This window comes from Microcebus murinus, chromosome 13 (genome assembly GCF_040939455.1).
Source record: "Microcebus murinus isolate Inina chromosome 13, M.murinus_Inina_mat1.0, whole genome shotgun sequence".
Lineage (NCBI taxonomy): Eukaryota > Metazoa > Chordata > Mammalia > Primates > Cheirogaleidae > Microcebus > Microcebus murinus.
In genome coordinates, this window is record NC_134116.1 from 27,925,291 (window position 1) to 27,950,882 (window position 25,592).

Below are 25,592 nucleotides of genomic sequence, written 5' to 3' on the forward strand. Positions count from 1 at the left end.
AAACAGTTCAATATTACATAGAGGAACTCAGGAGTGATTAATGGTACAGTATTTTGGGCTGGAATGTAATACATCAATTGACCTTCAGCTCCAGAACCAAAAAGAAGATTTGAACTGCATTTAATTAGATTGTAAATAGAGGGAAATGACTTTGACAAGTACTATTTGCAGTTTTTAAATGCTTGAGTAATGTTTTGCAACAAATAAAACACTTTATAAAAAGAAAGAATAAATGGAAGAGAGCCTGGTACACAGGAGACACCAAATAAATACATGCTGTCGTCAACCAAAAAGTGAAAATAGAGAGAAAATTACAAAAAGCAAACTGATCTTTTAGACTTTAGGAAGTTCTGCTTAGTGGCAAAAACACAATTAAAATAGGATGTCATAGTGTAGAAATAGGAGTAATAGGGCATATAAAAACTCTTATGGGTATCTCATCCAACTTGTGTGCATATGGGAGTGAGAGGAATGTTTGTAAATGAGAGCATTTCACTTCGGTTTGATAAGCACAATTGCTGTTTATAGGTAATAACATTCCAGGAAAATTGATGTAGCCTTTCCTGTGAGTCATGTATGATCAGCAAGCAGTAGGAAGTGTCTTTGGAGAAATAGCAGAATTCATGGCATAAAGTTTCTTGCATGATATGCTGAAGACCTTGTTTATAATAAGATGGGGGTGGAAGTAATCATACAGAAGACTTTGAATTTTTAAGGAGAAAAATGATAAGATCAGGTTTTTGTTTTATATGATGACAATATATAGTAGCACTATGTGCTGAGAATTTACTATATATATATAAATATATAAATAAATGTGTCTATGCATATCTATATAGTATTATTTAATCTTAATAAAACATAACCGCATGCAATTAGGACTTCAATTATCCTCATTTCAAAGGTGAGACAGTATGAACATAAAAGAAGTTAATTTTCTCAAAGTTGTGCATAATGGAGCCTTGTACATGGTAAGTGCTGGATATGCATTTTGTTGTTACTAGCAAACAAATAACAAATAGCAACTAAATAACAAGTCTTATCATAGTCTAAATATTGGGCAGGACTATTTTTGGGACTTGTTAAACGCCGTTCATGAATGAAAGAATATGATCAGTGAAAATGAGTTTCTCTGTATCTTTTTCCTCTATCTTCATGATGGCCTACCTTCAGCTTTCAGGAAAAGGAAAAGCATACACTTTTGGGTGATAAATGACCTCAACTGATCTAGGTAGTGGTGTAAAGAGAGAGATCAGGGCTTTATTAATGCATGGTCAGCACAAGCAAGGTGAAAAAAAACAATCTTGGTCTGCTAACCTAGCTATTTGGTCCTCAAGAGAAAAATGTGATGAAATAGCACTACAAATCGTAGTCTGAAAAGTAATGGTCTTCTGGATCACACTTGTCCAGTATGAACTGGCGGTCCTTCATATCTGGGGCAAATGTCTCAGGTTTGTGTCTCAATTCATTGTCCTCCTGGGAATTTTACTCACCTTTCTTTTATTCTTGATTTTTTTTTTTTTAACTTCATGCTGTTTTTTTCTCTTTCTTGGCTTACTCTCTTAGAGAACACATCTTCCAATAACAGATTTGAAATTGTTCATTGGGAGAAAAAAAATTTTTTTTAATTTAGGAGAAAAATTTATGGAGATTTTTTAATGTCTGAAAATATTCTTATTCGACTTGCATACCTAATTTTCTGAGTATGGATTTTGCGGGTTGGAAATTATTGTCCATCAGAATATTTTAGGTGCATTCTATTGTCTTTTTGCTTCCAGAGAGGCTGTTGAGAAATTTTACACCAGTCTGATATCCGATACTTTGTATGAGACCTTTAATATTTTCTCTAGAAGCTTCTTGATTTTTCTCATTTTATGTAGTGCTCTGATATTCCACAAACATGTGCTTTATGGAATGAAATTTGGCATGAATTTATTGTCATCAAATGTAATCACTTAGTGGTCTTCTTTAATGTGACTGTGCATTCTTTGCTTCTGTAAAGTTCATAATTTTCTTCATTGTATTTTCTTTGTAATCTTTATTTATGGAAGTGCTAAACCTTGTGTGCAGGATTTTCTATTCTGATCATCTAATTTAATTAATTTTTATCTTCTATTCTTACCCTCTTTTCCATCAATTTTCTTGAATATTCCAACTTTATTAATAATCTTTATATAGAGTTTTCTTTTCTATTATCAGGTTTTAAATCTTAAGTTCTTTTTAATTTTTGAAATATTCTTTACAGTATAAAATCAGGGTTGCAATATATTGTCTTATATTTCTAAAATATTAACAATAATTTTTAATCCCTTCATAATTTTTTTCAACAATTGGTTTCTATTCTATTTATGAAAATTTTTTTTTTCAGATTAGAGGCTGTCTTCAGATATCTGATAATTCTTGATTGTTGGCTTATATGTAAGAGTAAAAATATTTTAATATGGAGATACCTTAAAGCGATACAAGTGGATCTACCATTTGATCCAGCAATCCCATTACTGGGCATCTACCCAAAAGATCCAATGACACTCTACAAAAAAGACACCTGCACTCGAATGTTTATAACAGCACAATTCATAATTGCTAAGCTGTGGAAACAACCCAAGTGCCCATCAATTCATGAGTGGATTAATAAAATGTGATATATGTATACTATGGAGTACTATTCAGCTCTAAGAAATAATTGTGATATAGCACATCTTGTATTTTCCTGGTTAGAGCTGGAACCCATACTACTAAGTGAAGTATCCCAAGAATGGAAAAACAAGCACCACATATACTCACCAGCAAACTGGTATTAACTGAGTAGCACCTAAGTGGACACATAGGAACTACAGTAATTGAGTATTGGGCGGGTGGGAGGGGGATGGGGCGGGTATATACATACATAATGAGTGAGATGTGCACTGTCTGGGGGAAGGTCACGCTTGAAGCTCAGACTTGTGGGGGAGGGGGGACATGGGCATTATTTGAAACCTTAAAATTTGTACCCCCATGATATGCTGAAATAAAAAAAAGAAAAAGAAAAAAATATTTTAAAAGAAAAACTCTGACATCAAATTGTGAACCCAAGGTTTAACATGATGAACTTGGAATTCACTGTAGGCTGATCTGAATGGAATATTTAGTTGGTGATTTCTCATTCCAGAACTTTGGTTCTTCCTTCCTCACAAACCAAATTTTTCAAAGAAGAGTGTTCTAAACTCTTGTTCAGAGTTAAGTCTACCTTTCAGCATTCTGAAAGAACAGGGAGGTAGAAGGGGTGTGAGATTTCAGCATTTGGGACCCATTTTTCCCTTTGTTAATGGTTTGTGTATTTTCAATTATTCCAGGAATCTTCCAAACTCAAAACAATCTGTTCTACCCTTCCCAGTAACATTGAGTAGGATAGTGGATGTTGGCTTATAAATACTTCTTATACTTTTCCCCACTCATTTCTCCTTGTTTAGTGGTTTCCCTTCAGATGAACCATTGGGTGAGGTGTGTTGCATCTTTTACTAAAACTACACCTCCTAACACCAAATTTATTACTATTGATAGTAATAATATGTCCCCTTAGGGCTTACATTTAGTAGAAAAAGTATGTTTGGTTAATAGAAATCCATTTATGTGTATACATATATATTTAAATTTATAATAATTTCATAATTATGCTATAATTTTATTACTTTAGAGCAATCTTATAATTCTGAACATGTTTTATGAAAAATGAATATACAGAAAATAATATATTTGCTAAGCTATGACAAATAATAGAAATGTAGAGACATGCTGATTCCCTTGTGAATTAATGCAATTAGAACTATCAAGGACACTGACAAAAACCATATAAATAATATTCACTAAGCTGTGGAAACAATATTTCTTCTGTTAATAACAATGTCTTCTCTGTTATTAATGTAGAGAATTGTAAGAGTAAATTGGAAAAGTTTTATTTAAAGTACAAATATACTAAGAAATAGTGAATATTACAAAAATGTATAAGTTATGGGACATTTGTATTTAATGGAGTTTTTACTTTATGAAGCAAACTATAAATAAAGTAATGTAGAGGAGAAACTTTGAGGAAATGCATTAAAATTATTTTATATTGAGTTTTAAGGAACGCAAAATACTGATTAAACAGAAGACATCAAAGTAATCATTAGAAATAGCAGAAAATGTTCTCCTATAAGAAATATTTGTAACATTGTGCAAAGGAGCAGATGAATAAGGAGTAAAATTAAATGAGATTGCAGATCTCTCTATATGTTTAGAAAAATAGGCATTTTAAACTGGATCATAAAATGGATTGGGAGCTAAAAGGAAATCTGAGATAAATGAGAAGGCAAGTACGAGATTTAGGGTAATATGAATTCATACAAAAAGCTCCTGTACAATTTAGAAAATAGGAAGTTGAGGTCTGTTCATGTTACTACAGAGCAAACAAAATGTGAATTAAAGAAAATCAGAGTTAAGAGAAAAAAGTAAAGATTTCATAGTACTGGTAAAAGGTAGTCATGAGCATATTTATAAATACAAAATGATTGAAGACAAGCTGTTTTTCCTAAATGAAAGAGATCAGGAAAAAATGGTGACTTATCAAATATATGTAAATAAGATTATAAACCTGAGTTTGAAAATGTTCTATATCAAGAAGAAAGTTTTATTTTGAAATATCTAATGTATCTAAAATTATTTTAATGAACTATTAGTGCCATCCTAAAATTTACAGGGAGTGTGGCATCAATTAGACATGATTTTTTAAATAATTTATGCATTTCAGCAAAATGTTATAAATTGTCTAGACAAATTAACTGTCAGAGAAACAATGATAAAGCTACAGCAACAAAGCAATATAACTTCCCTATGTCCATGGTGTTAGGAAGAGATTTGGGGATACAATTACCAGAAATCTGAATTAAATTTTTTGAGTAAAAATTAGCTCATATAAGTAGTTTTAAAAGAGGTTGATTTAGCCTATGGCAAAGTTCTACCCTGAAATTAAGTAGATATTATAAAGGATGTGTCTTCCTTTCTCTTACTCAGCTTCTCAGTTTACTCTTACCTTTGTGTTGCCTTCATTTTCTAGAAAGTTTCCTCCATCTGGTGGAAATATACATCTACTTTCAGAATCAAGGCTTATCTCTAATGGTTCTTATACAAATAGATGCTAAAAATATTAACAACAAAAGTGACAAGTACCATCGTATATAATTAAGTAAGGAGGAATGATTTCCTGTCCTATGCTCTCCAGATAACCCAGTTCTATTACTTTTACCACTAGAGAGCGGTAGAAGCAGTTGGTGGCAAATATATCCACTAGCAGTTCAAAGGCTGCATGCAATCAATATTCAGTGAAGACCTACAATGAGCCAGACACTCTGCTTTGCACACATAGCCCAAAGGAAAGAAAAATATGTGTTAATTTACCTTATATTTTAGTTCAGGAAATAAGAATACAAATGTAAACATGTAAATAAGTATGTTATATGATATTTTAGAAGGTGATACAGACTTTGAAAAATATAATAAAGAGTATAGTAGAATAAAAAGGCTTGGGAGTGCTGAGACTTATGAAATGGGGCATGGGGTTGCTACTTTAGATATGGCACTTAGGATGGGACTTATAGAAGGTCATACTAGAGCAAGACTTGCATGCAGTGTGGGGTTAGTCATGCAGGTAGCTAGGAGAGTAGCATTCCTGCCAGGTTAATACAGGAATGCAGGACCTCTCTAATATGTTAGAGAGATAGCAGGAAGCCTAGTGTTGTTAAAATTGGAGAGTGAGGTGATGAAGTCAGAAACTGTAAATCACTACTGGTTTTGACTTTTATTATGAATGAAGTATGGAGACTTTGGAAAGTTTTGAGCAAAGGAATGACATAATCCAAATTATATTTTGAAAGGATTACTTTAACTATTCTGTTGACGCTAAATTGCAGCTAGATTAAGAAGAGGGGTGATGGTAGGAGGACATTAGGTAATTCAGAGGAATGTTGATGGCATTTTCGATGCAGATAAAGTCATGCATCACTATTAATGATACATGGGGATATGTTCTGAGAAATGTGTCATTATGTGAGTTCATTGTGTGAACATCATAGAATATGCTTATGCAAATCTACTACACACCTAGACTATGCAATATAGACTATTGTTCCTATGCTATGAATCTGTATAGCATGTTACTCTACAGAATGCTGTAGGCAATTTCAACACATTGGTAAGTATTTGTGTATGGAAACATATCTAAGCATGGAAAAAGTACAGTAAAAATACACTATTATAATCTTATGGGACCAGCATAGCATAGGTGGTCCATCGTTGTCGAAAAGGTTATTCTGTGGCTCATGACTGAACCTACAGAGCTGTCTGCTTCTTAAAGAGACACTGGATAGGCAAATGTCCACTAAAACAATTTAGATTACATTCTCTATTTAATTTGGATAATACATAATGGAGAGCGCAATGTAGTAATGTAATATTTTATTCCAAAGAATATAAGACTTTATTATATTGTAGCTAGTTATTAATAATGAAGTCAGTTATGAATATCATAATAAACGACTATATAATTGTTTAGAGGTCTCCTCTACCATTTATCTATATGATCATATTCTCCTGTTATTCTGTTAGGTAGATAATCCAAGTATTTTAGTGTCTTTTTATGAATAGAGAAATTAATAATTACTATAATTACTTGCTTTGCCCAACTCAAAAAGTCCTCAAGAATTCCAAGTGGCAAGCAGCCTTAAAAATGCACATATTTATCCTGTTTTCTCTAATTTAGTGTTTTTCTATTTAACTATCAATCTTTTGGGCAAAATTATTCCATGCAATTCTATTTTCTTCCTTCTCCTTTTAACACCTATGGATTCTGGATTCTGCCTTTAATGTTATGATTGCTCTTTGAAGGACAACTCCTTTGATTAGTTATCTGTAATACCTATTCTTTCTCTTTTCCCTTTATAGAATTTAGGTGAAGATTCTTTTATTCTTTTTTTTTTTTTTAATCATTTTTTGATCTTCAAACTCTCTCCCTGTCTTCTATCTTGCTTCGGCTTGCTTTTACATGTCTTACAACACTTTGGTTCTCTCAGTGTTCTTTTTTCCAATTTTGTCTTAGTAAAAAACCTTCTAACCTTGGTATTAGAGAAAAATGAGTTTCAGATTTTCCATTGAAAAACAGTGTGGCATACTTCATATAATTATAACCGTAAGATCTATAACAATTAAGTCTAGTTCATTTACATGCACACAAACATCCTTAGAAGATGTCCATTTGAATGTTTATTACAACCTTAGGAATTTTAACATGAATTTTATTAGGGGCTCCTAAAACTCACCACTTTTCCAATTTCTGGTTTCTGACTTTAACATTACTCATCTTCTTCTTGTTCCTGGCATCAAAATGTTGTTACTTTAACTCTAATAGGTTACTCAACCAATTCTATTAATCTTTACTTCCAAGGTATTCTTAGGGTAAAACATTCTCCTTTATTTTCATTTCCATCAATATAGACCTGATACTCTGTTGAAGCAGATTGACTTCAACAATATCAATGACAATTTACTGGCTTTTTGCATATGCTGATCTGTAATACCTATTTGCATGCTATATTTACAAATTCTATGTTCACTTTTTTTTATGTTTTCCTACAGCATCAAGTCTAAATAGTTCTGATTCTCAGTTACAGGCATAATCTACTTCTCGATTTACTTCTTGAAATTTGTTTTACCATACACCAGAATTTTCTGAATTTTTCACAGGAAGAGAGCAGGGAACTAATGTTTGTGAAATATCAACTATATGCTGATTATATAGAAAATAAAAGAAGATTATAATAAAAAGTCTTTTAAAAGAGTGCATAATACATGGCATAATTTCTTCAGAGAGATGTAATTGAAGAAGTTAACATGGTGATATGACATGCTTTAGAGAAATGAAAATCTATTCTGACAAATGCAATCAGATGGCAAATACTAGCACAATTAATTAATTATTCTGCCTCTGGTAACATAGAAGGATGTTTTAGAGACATGCATAAGAAATATAGGCACAGTTTCTCCTGTTTGGTTTTGGATCTTTAAAGTTGAAGACTGAAATTGTATTCACAAGCTTACAAGCTGAGAATAAACTAACATTGAAGAACAGACAGGCCCATAGGGGAACTCCTGGTCATTTACAAGATCAGTGGTTTTGTTAGGTTTAGAGAAGTTATTAGAAGTTCAAGAGAAAAGCATCTTCATTTCAAGGAGCTAATAGATTTAATGAGGATAGGAATTAGATTTTTCATTTTTGTTATGGAAAAACAAAGAAAAATTCTCAAGAGCTCTTGAACAAATATATCTATGATTTTTAGTATCTTTTTACTGCTCAGTATTTGGCATATGCTATTTGGTATTTCCTTTTTACATTCATTTCCTAATAAAAGTATGTAACAAATGTGGGTATAATATATGCTCATGAGTGTGTATATTTGTGTGTATGTGTGTAAAAGAGAAAGAGAATGACTCAGAGACTAGTGAGACAAAACCTTCAAATAGTTTGCTATCCACAAAAATGTTTTTTGGGAGATTGGAGAATTAGTTATAATATTACAAATCTAGGACAATTTTATGTTTGCCGGAGATGGTGAAAATATTAATAAACTTAAAAAAGTGAAGGCAGTATGGACCCATTTGTGACTAATAAAAAGGCCACTTCTCCTGGATACTTAATGAACATGGAAAACATGTGGTTCTCACCGTAAGTAGTATGGGATTTGAGTCAACTTCATTTGAATATGATTTTCAATGAATTCAGGCTACTCATCTAGAATATATATTCATAATTGAGTTTTTTTGTGCTGTCAGCCACTGCTTGCTGCTGGGCCATTTCAAGTCGAACTGGCTGCAGGAGCAGCTGCTAGCCAAACCCCATGTATCCAGGCACAATATATCTTATATCATGGGGGAATATGTTATTGTTCTCACCATTTTACCATGAGATAAAAAGAGCATCAGTGTTGAAAGCCAGCACTCCAATAGAATTTAAAAATTCTGTCATTAGAGTTAACTAAGAAAGTTAAAAACAAGACAAAAAGCAAGCAAGCAAACAAATTAAAACAGAACAGTTAACTTGGCATTTCTTAGGGAAGATATCAAGTTTATAATTTTATTTAAAACTTCTTAGTTGATATTAATGCTAGTTAAGGTCAAGAATCACTGTTGTAGATGGAATTAAAACCTTTTGTATATTTCAATAACATCTAATGCATACTCTTTTCATAGTAGTTAATAACATGAATTGAAATACATATTCTTTGCTTCATTTTTAATAGACCAAAGATACCTTAAGAGCTGAAGCTAGTGGTATTTTTTTGGTTTTTATTTTGTTTGTTTTTTAATGCTGTTATATCCTCCATGCCTAGCACATCTCCTGGCACATACTAAGTTCTCAGAAATATTAATTTTATGAATTTTCATAGTTTAATGCATGACTCTGCAATCCTGTAACTTATTTTTTGATCCCACCGATGTCAGCAGTGATTTTTTTTTTTTTTTTTGAGTCACTCTATCATCCTGGCTAGAGTGCCGTGGCATCATCCTAGCTCATAGCAACCTCAAACTCCTGGGCTCAAGTGATCCTCCTGCCTCAGCCTCCTGAGTAGTGGGGACTACAGGCACATGCCATCACACCTGACAATTCTTTTCCTTCTTTTCTTTTCTTTTCTTTTCTTTTCTTTTCTTTTCTTTTCTTTTCTTTTCTTTTCTTTTCTTTTCTTTTCTTTTCGTTTCGTTTCGTTTCGTTTCGTTTCGTTTCTTTTCTTTTCTTTTCTTTCCTTTTCTTTTCTTCTTTCTTTTCTTTTCTTTTTTTTTTTTTTTTCCTTGTAGACACAGGATCTCGCCCTTATTCAGGCTGGTCTCAAACTTCTGACCTCAAGGAGTCCTCCCGCCTGGGCTTCCCAGAATGCTAGGATTACAGGCATGAGCCACTGCCCTGGGCCAAGATGGCATTTATTGGCAGGCTATGTGTTTTCTTTGCTTGTCCACAACTGGATCCCTTTCTATTATACTCTGGCCAGATAAGTTTTCATAGTAACTCAAATAAAACAGTGCTAGAGTGTCTGTTGTGAGGTTACTTTCCAATGTAATTCATATCAAATGTATTAGTTTCCTAGTGCTGCCATAGCAAAGTACCAACAACTCAGTATTTTAAAACAACAAAATTTGTTGCCTCACAGACCAGAAGGCTAGAAGTCGGAAATGAAGATGTCAGCACAGCCATGCTACTGCTGACGGCTCTAGGGAAGAATCCTCCCTTGCCTCTGCTGTTGGCCACTGGCATCCCTTGGCTTATGGCAACATAACTTCAATCTGTTTCCATCTTCACGTGGCCTTCTTCCCTCTGAGTATCCGTGTCTTCTCTTTTTGTACAGATATCTGTCATTGGATTTAGGGCCGATTCTAAATCCAAGGTGACTTATTCTGAGATTTTTAACAAATTATTATAAAGACTCTATGTCAAATAACATTGTATTCTGAGGTTCCATGTGAATGTGAATTTGGAGGGGAAGGGAAAATATTCAATCCACTACACTATGATGGTCAAAGAACTAATATAGAAATTGTTCTTACGGAATGATTATGGTTGGTTTAGTCCCATGACAATTATCCAAAAGGACAACTTTGCAAGGTAATCAGGGAGTTTCCATTTTGAATCATAAATTGCATTTCAAGAGCCAATAAAAAATGAGACAGCATACAAATAGTTTGTCTTAATATTTCTTTAATTCTTTGTCTTGCTTCAAGCAAAACTTAAAATTGTTTGTTAAATATTATCATTGAATATATGCATTATTTCCATATATGTATAAAAATTGCATTAAGTAGATCCTAGATTTATGCTAATGACTCATAATACAACTTTAGTTATAAAAATCACTTTTACTATGGAAATGAAAACATATTCTTATATAAGGGAAGTATTTTTAAAACATATTCTAGAATTAAATATTTGGAAAACTTCAGCTTTGCAGACTGTGTTACTTACGCTGGTAAAAATACATACTTTATCATTAAGAATTCTAGAACATAGTATTTTTCTCAGAAATAAAATAAAATAAAAATTAGAAATAATAATACACAAGGACTCTCTCTTAACTTGTAAAATATATTCATGAATTAAGAATAACTGGAAACTCAAGAAACAAATGCTCTGTAATTCATTGTATATCATTATAAATACATATATATGTTAAAATACAAACTTTGAGACTTCTTTTTTTAAATCTAATGTTACTGTAGTAATAACACTTAACATGAGACCTATTCTCTTAAGAAAATTTTAAGTGAACCTTGCAGTATCGTTCACTATAGGTACAATGTTGGCCGCAGATCTCCAGAATTAATTTATTTAGTCAATTGATGTTACATCTATTTCCCCTGCACTCCAGCCCCTGGTAACCAATATTTCACTCTTTGATTCTATTAATTTGGTTATTTTAGAGAGCTTATATATGTGTAATCTTGCAGTATTTGTCCTTCTGTGACTATTTTATTTCATTTATGATGTCCTCAAAGTTCATCTATGTTGCCATATATTGCAAAATATCAATTTTTAAAATTAAGAAAATGACTTCAAGGAATGACATATGTAATTTTAAAGAATGACAAATTTCATTTTTAAGAAATGACATCATGTTGTCACACACTGCTGTACAATATCCCATTGTATGTATATACCACATTTTCTTTATCCATTCATTCCTTGATGGACATTTAGGTTGTTCTCACATCTTGGCTATTGTGACTAGTGCTGCAATGAACATGAGAGTGCTAATATCTCTTTAAGCTCCTGATTTGAATTTTTTGCATAAATATTAGGGAGTTGAATGGCTAGATGCTATAGTAGTCCTAAGTTTAATTATTTGAGGAACCATCATATTGTTTTCTATAATAGATATATCATTTTTTATTCCCACTAACTGTACAGTATTCTAATTTTTCCACATCCTTTTTTTCTTTGGTTTTTATGATATTAGCTACCTGACAAGTGTGAAGTGCTGTTTCAACATGGTTTTGATTTGCATTTTCCTGATAATAAGTGACACTGAGCATCTATTTATGTAACTTTTAGTCACTTGTATGTCTTGTTTTAATAAATTTCTACTCAAGTCTTTAGCTCAATTTTTAATCTAGTTATAGTTGTATTTTTTTTTCTTTTTTGCTATTGAGTTGTAGAACTCCCTTTATATTTTGGAAATTAATTGCATATTTAATACATGGTTTTCAAATGTTTTCTCCCATTCTGTGGGATGCCTTTTCATTTTGTTGATTGTTTCATTTGCTCTAAGAAGACTTTTAGTTTGATGTAGTTTGTATGATATCTTTGTAATGTATTTTGAAATCATGAAGTATGGTGTCTCCAGTTTTATTCTTTCTACAGATTGCTTTAGCTAGTCATGGGGATTTTTTTTGTGGTTACATATGAATTTTAGGATTTTTTTCTATTTTTGAAAAAATGGCATTGGGATTTTGGCAGGGATTTCACTGAATTTTCAGATTGCTTTGGATAGTATGAACATTTAACAGTATTAATTTTTCCAATCCATGAATATAGAATGTCTTTCAATCTTTTTATGTCTTCTTTAATTTCTTTCATTAACATTTTATAGTTTTTATTGTATAAGCTTTTCACCTCCATCGTTAACTTTATTCTTAAATATTTTTTATTTTGATGAGATTATAAATGGTATTGTTTTCCTATTGTTCTTTTCAGATATTGTATTTTTAGTGTTAGAAATACACATTATTATTATAAGTTGAATTTTTATCATACAACTTTAGTGAATTATTTATTAGTTCTAACATTTAGAAAAATTTATGGAGTCTTTAAAGTTTACTACGTGCATGTGATCTGCAAACACAGAAAATCTAACTTCTTCCTTTCCTTTCCTTTTTTTTTTCTAAGAGACAATGTGTTACTCTGTCACCCAAGCTGAAGTGCAGTGGCATGATCGTAACTCACTGCAGCCTCAAATGCCTGAGCTCACGCCATCCCAATGCCTTAGCCTCACAACTACTCAGACTACAGGTGTGTGCAACCACACTCAGCTAATGTTTGTTTGTTTGTTTGTTTGTTTGTTTGTTTATTGTAGAGATGAGGCATTGCTATCTTGCCCAGGCTAGTTTAAACTCCTGGCCTCAAGAGATTTTTCCCACCTCAGCCTGTCAATGTGCTGGGATTATAGGCAGGAACCACTGTGCCTGGCCCTTCTTCCTTTTTGATTTAGATGCTTTTATTTCTTTTTCTTACCTAATTGTTACAGCTAAGACATTAAGTACTACGTTGAATAAAAGAGTCAAATGTGGGCATCCTTGCCTCATTTCCTGATCTTCAAAGACAAGCTGTCAGATTTTTACCCTCGAGTATGATGTTAGCTATGAGCTTTCATGCAGACTTGATTGTGCTGAGATACTTTTCTTCTATTTATAGTTTGTAGAGAGTTTTTATCATGAAAATGTGTTGAATTAAATAAAATGCTTTTTCTGAATTTATTGGGATAATCATGCAATTTTTATTCTTTATTATATTAACATGGTTAACAAATTAATTGATTTTCATATGTTGAACCATCCTTGCATCCCAGGAATAAATCTACTTGATCATGGTGTATGATCTTTTTACTGTGCTCTTGAATTCAATTTCTTGGGTTTTATAGAAGATTTTTGCATGTATTTTTCAGGGATACTTTCTTATAGTATTCTTGTCTCCTTATGTCTGGGTCTGACTTTGCTATCAGGATAATGTTAGTTTCATAAAATGAGTTTAGAAGTCTTCCCCTCACTTTAATTTTCTGGAAGAATTTGAGAAGAATAAAGTTAATTCTTCTTTAAATGTTTGTTGCAATTTACCACTTCTTACTGACCTCACTCCTACTTTGAAACTTGTTAAGTCTAGAAATTTTCTTCTATTTATTGTTTTCTATAGTATTTATAAGTAAAACGAATGAAAATATTGACTCTGAAATGGTATATACATATATTTTCACAATCTTCTCATGAATATATTAGTACAATTAAGCAGCTACTTTTCTCGTGTGTAAATATGGGTGTTTTGTGTGCAAAATAGAATGTGAATATTTTTTACATGTTATGATATAGTCTGAATATCTGTAACTCCCCAAAATTCATATGTTGAAATCCAACATAGTAGTATTGTGTGGTGAGGCATCTGGGAGGTAAGGGATTAGTATCCCTATAAAAGAGGCCGGAGAGAGCTGGTTTGTCTGTTTCATCATGTTAGGACACAGAAACAAGGCACCATTCTTGAAACAGAGAGTAAACCTTCCTTAGACACTAGATTTGCTGGCATCTTGATCTTAAACTTTCTAGTCTCCATAACTATGAGCAATAAATTTTTGTTGTTTATAAGTTACCTAGCCTCCGATATTTTGTTGTAGCAGAATGAAAAGACTAAGACATGTTTCTAATTATCATCATCGTCAAGTAATGCATAAAAATAATAGTGAAAAATTAATATTATAATACAGGCTTATAGAAAATACTAATAAGAATACTAAAGTGAAGCATATTTAAATGTTTGTTTTAATGTGTGATTTAGAATATTACATCATGTTCTAACTTCAACTTAAGTATATTACATTTGTAGAGATATACATTAAGAATTTCAATACATAGGTTAATTAGATAAATCCAAATGGTAAATTCTGAGTAGACCTTCTTTCCAATGCATGCCATTAGGCTTAGTTTATTCCTTGTTGTTTATTCTAACAAGAAAAAAATAGCTGATGGATTATAAAGCAAATTCAATATGCTTTAACATTTGCCTAAGAGCATTTGATTAGGAATAACAAGGCATTTTGTTTCTAACTCTTTCAGTCTAAACTTTGCTATAAATATCTAGGCAATATTCATCAAAGGAAACTAACAAAATTAAATGTTGACATTACAGGAAGTCATAAAATAGTAAGATTGTATAAATTGCAATATATAAGATAAAGTTGCTTAACTTACTTGCTTAACATACTTGCTTAGTCTTGCCCTGGAGTACAAAACAATTTGTAGAGACAGCTCAATAACTTATTTGCTAATGATCACAGAGAAGAAATAACTAGCAGATGAAACCTGAGAATGTTACCATTTTTGAAAAAAAAACTAGGAAAATAAGAGAATTTTATCAGTAAAAGTAAAAGATTCAAGAAAGTATGAGCAAAGGATAAAATCAAACTTTAAACTAAAATTGTACAGTTAAAAAAGGAAATAAAATTGTATAGTGAAAAAATTCACAACATGTTTGCTCATTGCCAGATTCAAGTCAACATGAAAATTAATTCTTAATAACTTCATAAATATTATCTAACAACACAGAAGAAACAATTAAATAAGACTGGTTTCTTTCTTCCTTTTATTTTTTGTTTAGTTAAATCTATTTTCTCATTTATAGGTTTATTTGCTTTTCATTTCTCTTTCTACATATGTAGTATTTCAATTTGCCTTTAGGATTTAAACTTTAGTTCTACTTCATTACTTCCTTTTTTCTCCCCTAGCTAGGATAAGCCAACTAATTTTCTTCCTATTTTTTCCTCAGTTTAAGATCTGTTCCCAGAAGTAGTAATTGCCTGATGAGATTATGAAAGAATAGAATAGAACAGAATATCTATTTCTCCATTGCAAAAGTCAGGTAGAATATAAATGAGTGCATGCTACATAATAAATATCCTTTAAAAGTAGATTATAGACTATTTCAAGCTTGCACATGGAAGAAATCTAGCTAGAGTCTCTGAACTATACAAATGCCCATTTCCCTCCTTCTTAAGCTTTTAAAATCCAAATATTAGGTTTCAATGTAATTTTAATTAGTTGAAGACAACTTTAATCCACATCTTTTGATATACACATATAAACACAAAATACACTATAATTTTTTAAAAATGAATTGTGATGAAGAGATTCTCCTTCTTTATGGGATGGAGTAACTTGCATCAGGTGAGCATTCCAACCAAACAAAACTAGAAAAGCCAGATAAAATAGAGAAATTACCTCTTTGGAGGTACCAGAGACCTGCAGTGGCAACAAGACCTGAAGGAGCTGAAACTCCAGAGATGAAAGAACTTCAGAAAAGGGAGCTTATCTGCCTTCACTTTTATTCTGGAAGACTTTGTTAATTCTGTGTATGAACAAGTGTCTGAGAACTGAGCCTTTGTATTAGCAGAGAACTAATGACACTCATTTTAACACCACAGTGTTTGAAACAATTTTTCTTAAGTTACTATTTAAAGAGAATATCTTCTCATCACTGGTTATAGATTTAATGTAAAGTTTCTTGCCATTTACTTGTTTTTTTATTCTTTAATACACTGAATATTGATAAGAGAATTCAAAGAACAGTAATAATACTGATTTTTAAAATAATTTGTAAAGGAATTCAAAAAGCAATACCAAAAGCGTAGACAGTACATTAATGTAGTGAAGTATCACAAGAATGGAAAAACAAGCACCCCACATGTACTCACCATCAAATTTCTATTAACTGACCAACACTTAAGTGCACACATAGTAGTAACATTCATTGGGTGTTGGGCAGGTGAGAGGAGGGAGGAGGGGAGGGTATATTCACACCTAATGTGTGTGGTGTGCACCATCTGGGGAATGGACATGCTTGAAGCTCTGACTCGGGTAGGGCAAAGGCAATATATGTAACCTAAATATTTGTACCCCTAAATATGCTAAAATAAAAAAATATATAAAAATTAAAAAATAATAACTAGTTTTCTTTTCAGACAGCATTGGGATACTTATAAATGTAAAACAAAAGCAACTCAGACTATCATATGACATTCACAAGGAAAAGTGAGGAGAGGATGAAATAATTGATCTTACTCATGTGGCTTGCCATGGCAATTCTGTTGATGTAACCTAGACAGCAGGACATTTTATTTACAATTGCTGCTTTACTCAGATATGACCACACAGCTGTCATAAATATGATTTTTTAAAAAAGTAAGTTGACATGCCAGTTTTTAGCTGAACATAAGCACAAAATGTGCAATGTCAATAGCTTTACCATTTCCTGTTCTTATCTGTTCAAAATTATGCTCAAACGAAAGCACGTAGAAATTGATTGTGAAAGTATATGCTTCTTAGCATATTCAAGTGCAGATTTCTGATGTCTTTGTTAAATTTATGATTGCTACATTCAAACTTTAAGAACATGTATAAGTCCTAAAATACCTGACCTTTCAGTCTGTCATTGTTTTTGGAATTTCCGGCATGTATATCATTGATTATTTAACTTATTTTTATTCATCTTGACAACAGACCTGAATTTTGCCCATAAGGCAGTTTCAGCTTGCATTTGATCATCAGTCAAGCTGGTGTTAGAATCATCATTTTAGATCTTAACCTAGATTGTAATTTGATGTAAATTTCTATATAACAGTCTAGTGATCAGAAGTCTGATATTTCTCCGCAGGAAAACATCATTTATGTGCTGGTCTTTTTGTGTGTTTTTGGTTTTATCCCCACCCCCTAACCCTTGTTCTTGGTGAAGCTCATGTCTTGGTGCCAGCACGCTATTTGCAGGTCTTTTTGTAAGAACCACCTATTGGCATTCCTTTTGGTGCTACCAACCAAGGTATGAGACATAAGTCAGTTCTGCAGCTGGGACTGTGATTCTTCTCCCAACCTTGCTAATTGAATATTTTTGAGCCACAGAAACAAAAGAGATTCTGAGTTATACGTTCAAACTTGGCCCTCTATTTTCCATACTCACCCGAACAATATTAGGGTTGGAAGAGGCCCTAATATTGTCCCCTGAGCATTTCCTTTGAAGCCATTGTCATTTTCTTGAAAAGATGAGTAATTTGATGATCCTTGTACACTTTCCTTTAGTCTGATGGGATCTGTGCTTACTGCTGTATTTGTTGAGCTAACATCCTTTTCTGCTTTTCTACTTAAGAATAGGTTTCACTTCTTTTTTTCACTGGATATAGGTTGGCGGTAAATTGTTTACATGCCTTGAAATAAAGTAGTTGTAAAAAGCTAAGTATTCAGTATTATAATACAAAATTAGTGACTTTAAATCAGAGAATCTCAGTTCAAATCCTGGCCCTGTCACTTTCTGCCTGTATGAAATTGGAGAATTTATATCAATACTCTGAGTTTTACTTTCTTCTGTATAATAGAATTTATTTCTTAGGTTTGTTTTAGAGATTAAACAAGAGGATTAATGTATAGCACTTGGAAGAGTATCTGATATTAATAGATATTACACACTTCATTAAGGTTAGTTATTGTTATTATTACAAAAGTTCTTTAACTATTTTCTTTAATATAGAACTTTCTTGTGCAGAATTTCAAGGTTTAACTTCTAGTTTTATTGATAATCTGTGTCATTCAATAATGAATAACATAAATTGTTGGTTTATTATAAAACTATAATCGAGGCAAAGAAGATAAATACATTTGAATCAGGAGCTAATATTTCAAAGTAACAACCATTCATCTATTACACATCTATTTTATACCAACAGAGTTGTAAAAATTTAAATGTAATTCTGTTCTTCAAGGACTTTAAAGTCTGGTGGTGTCAACATTCTAGTAAAAACGGGAAAGACAGACAGAATGTGAGGGTGAGAGCAAGAGCAAGAGAGAGAGAAAGAGCTTGAGAGCACGCTAGAAAAAAATGGGAGTGTCTGAAAGTATCACATGTTGTTAGTTAAGATATGGTACATAACTGCATTGAATTATATTCAATGTATTTAGTTATATATTTATTTACTTATTCACTGTCTCAATCATTCATTCATTACTCTATGAATTTAAATTACATTGATTTTCCCAGGTATATTTACACCTAGGAAATACTTTTCATAAAAGTTAAAAACCCTGTAAATACACTACCTCTCTTTAACAATAGTACACTATTTTTTAACCTTGCCCAATCCCATCCCCCAACAAATCTAAATCTAAAAAAAGAAAAACTCTAGGTATTCTGGGATATAGAAGGAAAGTGTATTTTTCCAAACAGTGGGTTTGCTACAAATACTGTCTGTAGAGAATATAGGTTATTTATATTGTCAGAGAAAAATTTGCACTACAGAGAGCTAACAGGTAAGGAAAACTTTATTCAAGACTATAACAACAGGGTTCAAGACAATAGCAATAGGGAGAGAGATTGAACTCAATGCCACAAAAACCAAAGGAGGGAGGGCTTTTGAGGGCTAGGGTGAGTGGAAAAGTGGGGAGGTTAGTCAATGTCAGTAGGTGGTCTGTGTTCCCTATGGTGCTTATGAAAGTTAGGTTCCTACCCTCCCACAAAGACTGGGAGATAGGGGCAGTCTTCCTTGATGAGTACATTTCAAAGGAATGACTTCCAGGTCCATAAGAAAGACATTCTTGGATATAAAACTGACAAGAGGCTGGGATAAGATTTACATTTCAAAGCCACAGAGAAAGAATTTTCACTTGGAATTTTTCTAAAGTAAAATCTCTAAGAAAATGGATATCAGAGGTCTGTTGTCAGGAAGAATCTCTCTAAAGTTCAGAAAAGCTGGGGAAAACATTAAGGCTTACCTTGGTCAATATCCTACTTCAATATACATATTTATGGTTATCTCTTATGTTTGTAGGATACTCATAATTAGACTAGAAAACAAAACAAAATAAAACCAAAACTACCCAAATCTCTACAATAAAAACACAGCCAAGCAAGTTTCAATATATGAACATGTTTGCTAATCTAGTTTTGCAATTTAATGTTTAACAAGATTCGCGAATACTGATAATGAGACTTATCAAAAAAAAAAACCAGAGAGATATGGGTTTAACATAAAACTGTGTCTTATAATGAAAATTGCACACATACCACTGTTTTTGGATCTTGAACTTGAACCTATTACTGCTATGTTAATGCACAATGATTCAAAGGTTTCACCTATTTGCCAGATTATATTTCATTCAATGTGAACAAATGGTCTCCTATTTAGACAAATTGCACCTCAAAACAAAAGATTCAATACCTTGATTTATAGAAAACACATAGTTTGCTAGCTTTTTTTCAAGTAAACATGATATTAAATAAATTTAAAAAATTATAATTATGATGAAATTACCTATAAGTACTGGTGAATTCCTATAGATTACATTTTCACTAATGGTCTTGTAAGTAAGGATATACTTTGATTTCTATTTTATAGACAAAATATATTTTGAATGCCAATGACATTGACATTTCCAATTTTAAATTAATATTGCTGAGTTACAGGGATTTGCAATTGAATGATAAAATGGTACCAGAGAACTATATAAAAGCACCACTTATTAACTTCCTAGCTCTAGAATATTTTAAAATACAATTGTCTTTAATTTTTGAACAATTGTTGGTAATTATTTAGTGGAGGTGGAGGAAAAGGACAAGATGCTCTCAAGAGGGATAAAATGAGAGTTTGATGTAGACTATATGCAGTATTTTTATTTAAATAAGAAAAATTGTCATGTCAATATATGAACAATTACATAATCACACTTTATCATCACCATCATTATACTCATCATCACTGTCATAGCACCAGCCTCATACATGAACCTCAGAGGAAACAAAACAAACTAAAAACACTTCCCTCAGCTCCAATTTAAACCACACTTACAAATTATCTATAATAAAGTGTGAGAACTGTGGTACAGGCCTTGCTAAAAATAAGGCACAGGCCCAGCTAAAATAATAATAATTAGCCACTTTCCCCTTGTTTGCTTCTCCATAATTGCCAGTCTAGAGTCACATAGCTAGTACTCATAAAGATTCTTAGCTTTTTCTGTAGATAACGTAACCCTTTTGGAATGCAAAGGCAGTTTTTGAGATATCTTTCAGGTCCTGCATTCCAGTGGATTGGCTTACTGACCCAGACCCAGACCAGTGGCCCATACCAAGGAGCTAATAATTTCAACCTGAACCCAGCCAATTAGCAAATCTAATTGCCTAATCCTTGGCCCATCAAACTATCCTTAAAAACCCTGTCTCTCATATTCTAGGGCAGATGGATTTGAGAAATTTCCCCAGGCTCCCTTCTTAATGCAATGTGGAATTATACTTTTTCTCTTCTGTAATCCCTGCTGTCTCAGTGTGTTGGCTTCCTCTTGGGTAGCAGGCAAATGGACCTGGTTGGATGGTAACACAAACACTCCAACCACTGAGTTATTTCAGCCCTCAATCAATTTAACAGCCTTCTATCTCTTTCCACTCTGTCCATCATAATTTGCTAGTATCCTCCACAGAAAATGCTTGTTAGAAGTATTAAACATATACTTTTGCATTGGCAAACCCAATGTTTTCTATTCTTCTTAACCTTTTAACATCATCAATTGTCCTTATTTCTGTAAATGGTACCATAATAATTTAGTTGCCAAGCCAAAACATTGAGGTTATACTTGGCTATTTGTTCTCCATTCCTCTATATACAATCTCTAGAGCAGTTATATAAATTTGTAGTTATATCTATCTACTTCTCTGCATTCCCCACTGCCACTTACCTTGTATAAGTCAGTCAATATTGCCTTGATTGTTGCAGTTTTTCCATACCTTGTCATCCTTCTTCTTGTGTCACTTTCAAATCCATTCTCTCACATGGTATATGGAATTACTTTTAAACAACAGGTTTATATCACTCCACTTAAAAAAGTTTCAGTGAATTTCCAGTATAATTTTATTAAAATTAAAACTCATTTTAGTGTTGCTTCCTGTTAAAGCCTCTACTTATCTACAAAACTTACAGTTTCACCATTTTTCTCTGTGTCCATTAAGTTCTAGCTGACCTGGCTACCATTTATTTTCTCAAACATAGCTACTGTTTCCATGTCTCAGACCTTCAAAACTGAGATTATTTCTTTCTTGTAAGTTATTTTCCCAGATTTTTCCGTTGTTATTTTCTAGCTTTTAAGAATGAGTTTTAAAGTTACCTCTTCAGAAATACTTTCTTTTCTCAGTCTCAATTTTTTCCTCTTTACTTTTTCTCTATTTCTTTACCCTATTAATTTTGTTCATATCCCATTTTTCAATTTGTAGCTGAAGATTTGCTTGATTTCTTTTTGTTGTAATCATGGTGAAATTACTGATCAGCTCTGGCAAGTTCCTGTAGACCACATGTTTCTATGCTGCTGTAAGTCAGAACATTTTTTTAAAATTCTCTTACCTAAATCAGAAAATTTTTAAATGATGTCTTCCAGTGGCATACTGACTATAGTACCACTTTGGGATGACAGAGACCATGCAGTATTGTTCATTGTTTTATATTCAGTGTATGTCACAACACTTGACATAAAGGCTCTAAGTTTCATATAAATATATTGAATCATTTAATGAATAGGGAAGTAAGATAAATGCTTATTCTTTCTCCATACAAAAACTTTTGTAAATTTCCACCTCTTGATTAACCATAGTCTAGGATATTTTCTTTTATGGTTTTCTTACCACAAAGAGGGGAAATATTTTAAACTGAAGCCACCTGCATTTCATTATGCCACATATAATAAAAAACCTGAATGGGGCAATCCATATCAATGTCTATTTATGATGACATTCTGTTGACAAACACATTCTTTGGTAGGTTAGATTGTTAGCCTAACCTAATGAAGAGAAAATGTAAGTTATAAAATTAAAACAAAAAGTTCACATTCATTATTTCTTGGGCTGCTACACTGATTTCATACATACTAAATTCTGTTACAGGTTTAGAAGGAATATGGCGCAAATGAAGCCTATTGTAGGAAATTTCTGAATATATGTAGTTACATATTATCAAGAGTCCTTTTCCTTTGAAAAATAGGAGAACAAATAAATAAAAGAATTTTGAAAAAAGGTTTGCATTTTTAGTCCTCATCTGAAGGAAGAGGAGTATCTACCACACTCTACTTGAGCACAGTTAGACGTCTTAATGAATAAGGACATTGAGTTCTCCTTCAAGCAAGGTTAATTTAGAGATTTTTCTGCCTTCAGAATCATCCATAAATTAATTTCTACAACCTATAACATATTTATTAGGTCTTTCAGGAGATAATGTGAATGTAATGTGCATAAAAACCTTATACTCTCACATTTCCTGCTTAAGACTCAGAAAAAATACCATATAGAAATATTTTTGTGCTGTATTTTATGTGTATCAATTAGCAATGTTAACAAAATACATGAATTTCATGAATACATTAAAATATTAAATTATGTGCTGATTATACATTTCTTTTCTGTTTGGATATTTTTTTCAATGTATCTTCTAGTGTCTATTTTTAATACAAAGTTCTTTTCTTGCTTATCAACTTTGTTATCATTTATTGTGAATTACTTGTTGAAGACACCTATTTTTTTTCATTTCTTGTTTTCTAGTGCGTGATTACATGAACTTTATCACTTATTTAACCACTTATCCTAAATTAACCAGATTTCCTAAGCAACAAAATGGATTTTGGACTAAAAATGATTACTGACAGATACTAACTATCATTAATAAATTCAGATTGACCTAATTGATTCTTAAAAGATGACTAGCTTTATTAGCCTTATCAAATTATTCAGTGGTATTGAGCCAAAAAGGCATTCCTTTTATGGAACTGGTTTAGAATATACTTCAAGCTCCTCAAATTGCTTCACTAGTGATTCTAATTTCTAAATTGGGATAGAATGTGAAATTATATCCCAAAAGAGTAAATATCAAGTTGTATTATCTAATACTCAAAACATTCAAGGAATTCTGATAGGAACTTATACAACTTTGTTTTTAATATATTTATTTTAACATATTTAGATATGTACACATTCAAAATGCATAATTTGTGTACATGTGTATATATACACACTAATTTTACTAACATTCTTTAATATGTATATAAAATATGTATGTTAATAAAATGTTACATTTATAACATATTTATTAGTACATATTACTAAAAAAATTCAACCCACACCCAATTAAAAAATAAAACATTAAACATAATTTAGAAACTTTCTCCTTAACAGGAATAACACTTCCCTTTTTCCCTTCCAGGGTCAAACATTCTACTGAATTTTATGATAAACATTTTATTGCTTTTCCTTCATATACATATATCCCTAGGTAATATAATGTTTAATTTTGTTAATTTTATACTTAATTAGAATAAAATTGTACTATACCTGCATTTCTGAAAGTATGCTTCTTGTGCTTAAGATTATGATGAACAGAATTACTCACATTGAAGTCTTGCCTGTAATTTCCTTTGTTTTTGCTGCATAGTAATCCATTTCATGGATATGAAACAATATGTTTATACTTTGTACCATAGATATAGTCAATGCTTGATTTATGCAAATATTATGCTATTAACATTATTATGCCTACTTCTCGGGTATAATTGATTTTATATGTTACCTGGGATGGAGATTTCTGTGCCATAGGGTTTGTCTATACTCAAATTTGTTAAATAAGATTAAATAATTTTGAAATTGGTTTTACCAATAAATATATACTTGTACAGGAATATGCAACAGAATTTTTTCTTATCTACAAAATTGGAAACATTTGTTGTTGTACATTTTAGCTGTTTTTCAATTCATTGGATATGGAATAATATTTTAATTTACATGGCCCTAATTATTTTTAAATTTGGCATTTTTTTCCTTACATTCATGGAACACTTGTATTTTCATTTCTGTGAACTATTTGGCAGATTTTGCTTATGTTTATACTTGGCTAATTCTCCTTTTTCTTATACCTTTGTAGGCATTCCATATATTTTTTCAATTATAGTCATTTGTCAAATAATTGTTCAGATAAAATATTTCCCAGTCTATGACTCTTTTTGTTCCTCTCATACTTTTTATGTGTTTTTAGAAATAAACTTCTTAAATTTAATATAGTTCTATTTACCAATTCTTCCTTCCATGATAAATTATTTTAGTCTTATTAAAAATATTTTTCCCTATATATAGAAACATACAAATCTATAGAACAATTTACATTATTCACTAATTCATATTCTAAAAAGTACTTGAAACTCTGTATGATAATATATATTATTTATCAAATCATATTCACTAATTTATATTAACTAACCTGTAACACCATAAATTGTAGCAATAAATCTGGGTGGGATTTGGTGGATTTCCAAAAGGGTAATTTAATTTCTAATATCCTTAATAGTTTTACTTAGCTTCTACTACTAGGTTTTGTGTATTTCATACCACTGGACACATTATTGATATATATACATGTATACAATTTACGGTTCTTCTACTATTCTGTTAGGGAATAGACAATTTTATTTAAGATAGGTTTAAAGGCTTAATTGAAAACATGAGCCTAAAAATGGTGTGAAAAATATTCAGAGGAATGCAAAAAGGACTTTAAATAGCGCTTATCATGCACAATAAAATTAGGAAATAATTTATTAAAGGTGGACACAACAAGAAAAATGGCCTTCTTTTGACAAAAATTTTAGTTGAGAAATAATAAAAATATAGAATTACAATGTGTATAAAGTGTAGAAGTAATGAAAGCCTGAGGAATAACATATATTTAACTTTTTAAAACAGAGAAGAGTAACTTTAGCAAGAACATGATATAATGAAAAGTAGAATC

The 25,592-nt window shown here is 31.6% G+C and overlaps 1 long non-coding RNA gene across 1 annotated transcript in view; it reads left to right on the forward strand.

Annotated features, from left to right (window-relative positions):
• LOC105862214 (uncharacterized) overlaps window positions 1-25,592 on the forward strand; it is a 103,158-nt gene that overhangs the window by 66,899 nt on the left and 10,667 nt on the right. Inside the window, exon 2 of the long non-coding RNA XR_012922428.1 lies at window positions 12,938-13,060. This is a non-coding gene — a long non-coding RNA (uncharacterized LOC105862214). The remainder of the gene's footprint in view (window positions 1-12,937; window positions 13,061-25,592) is intronic.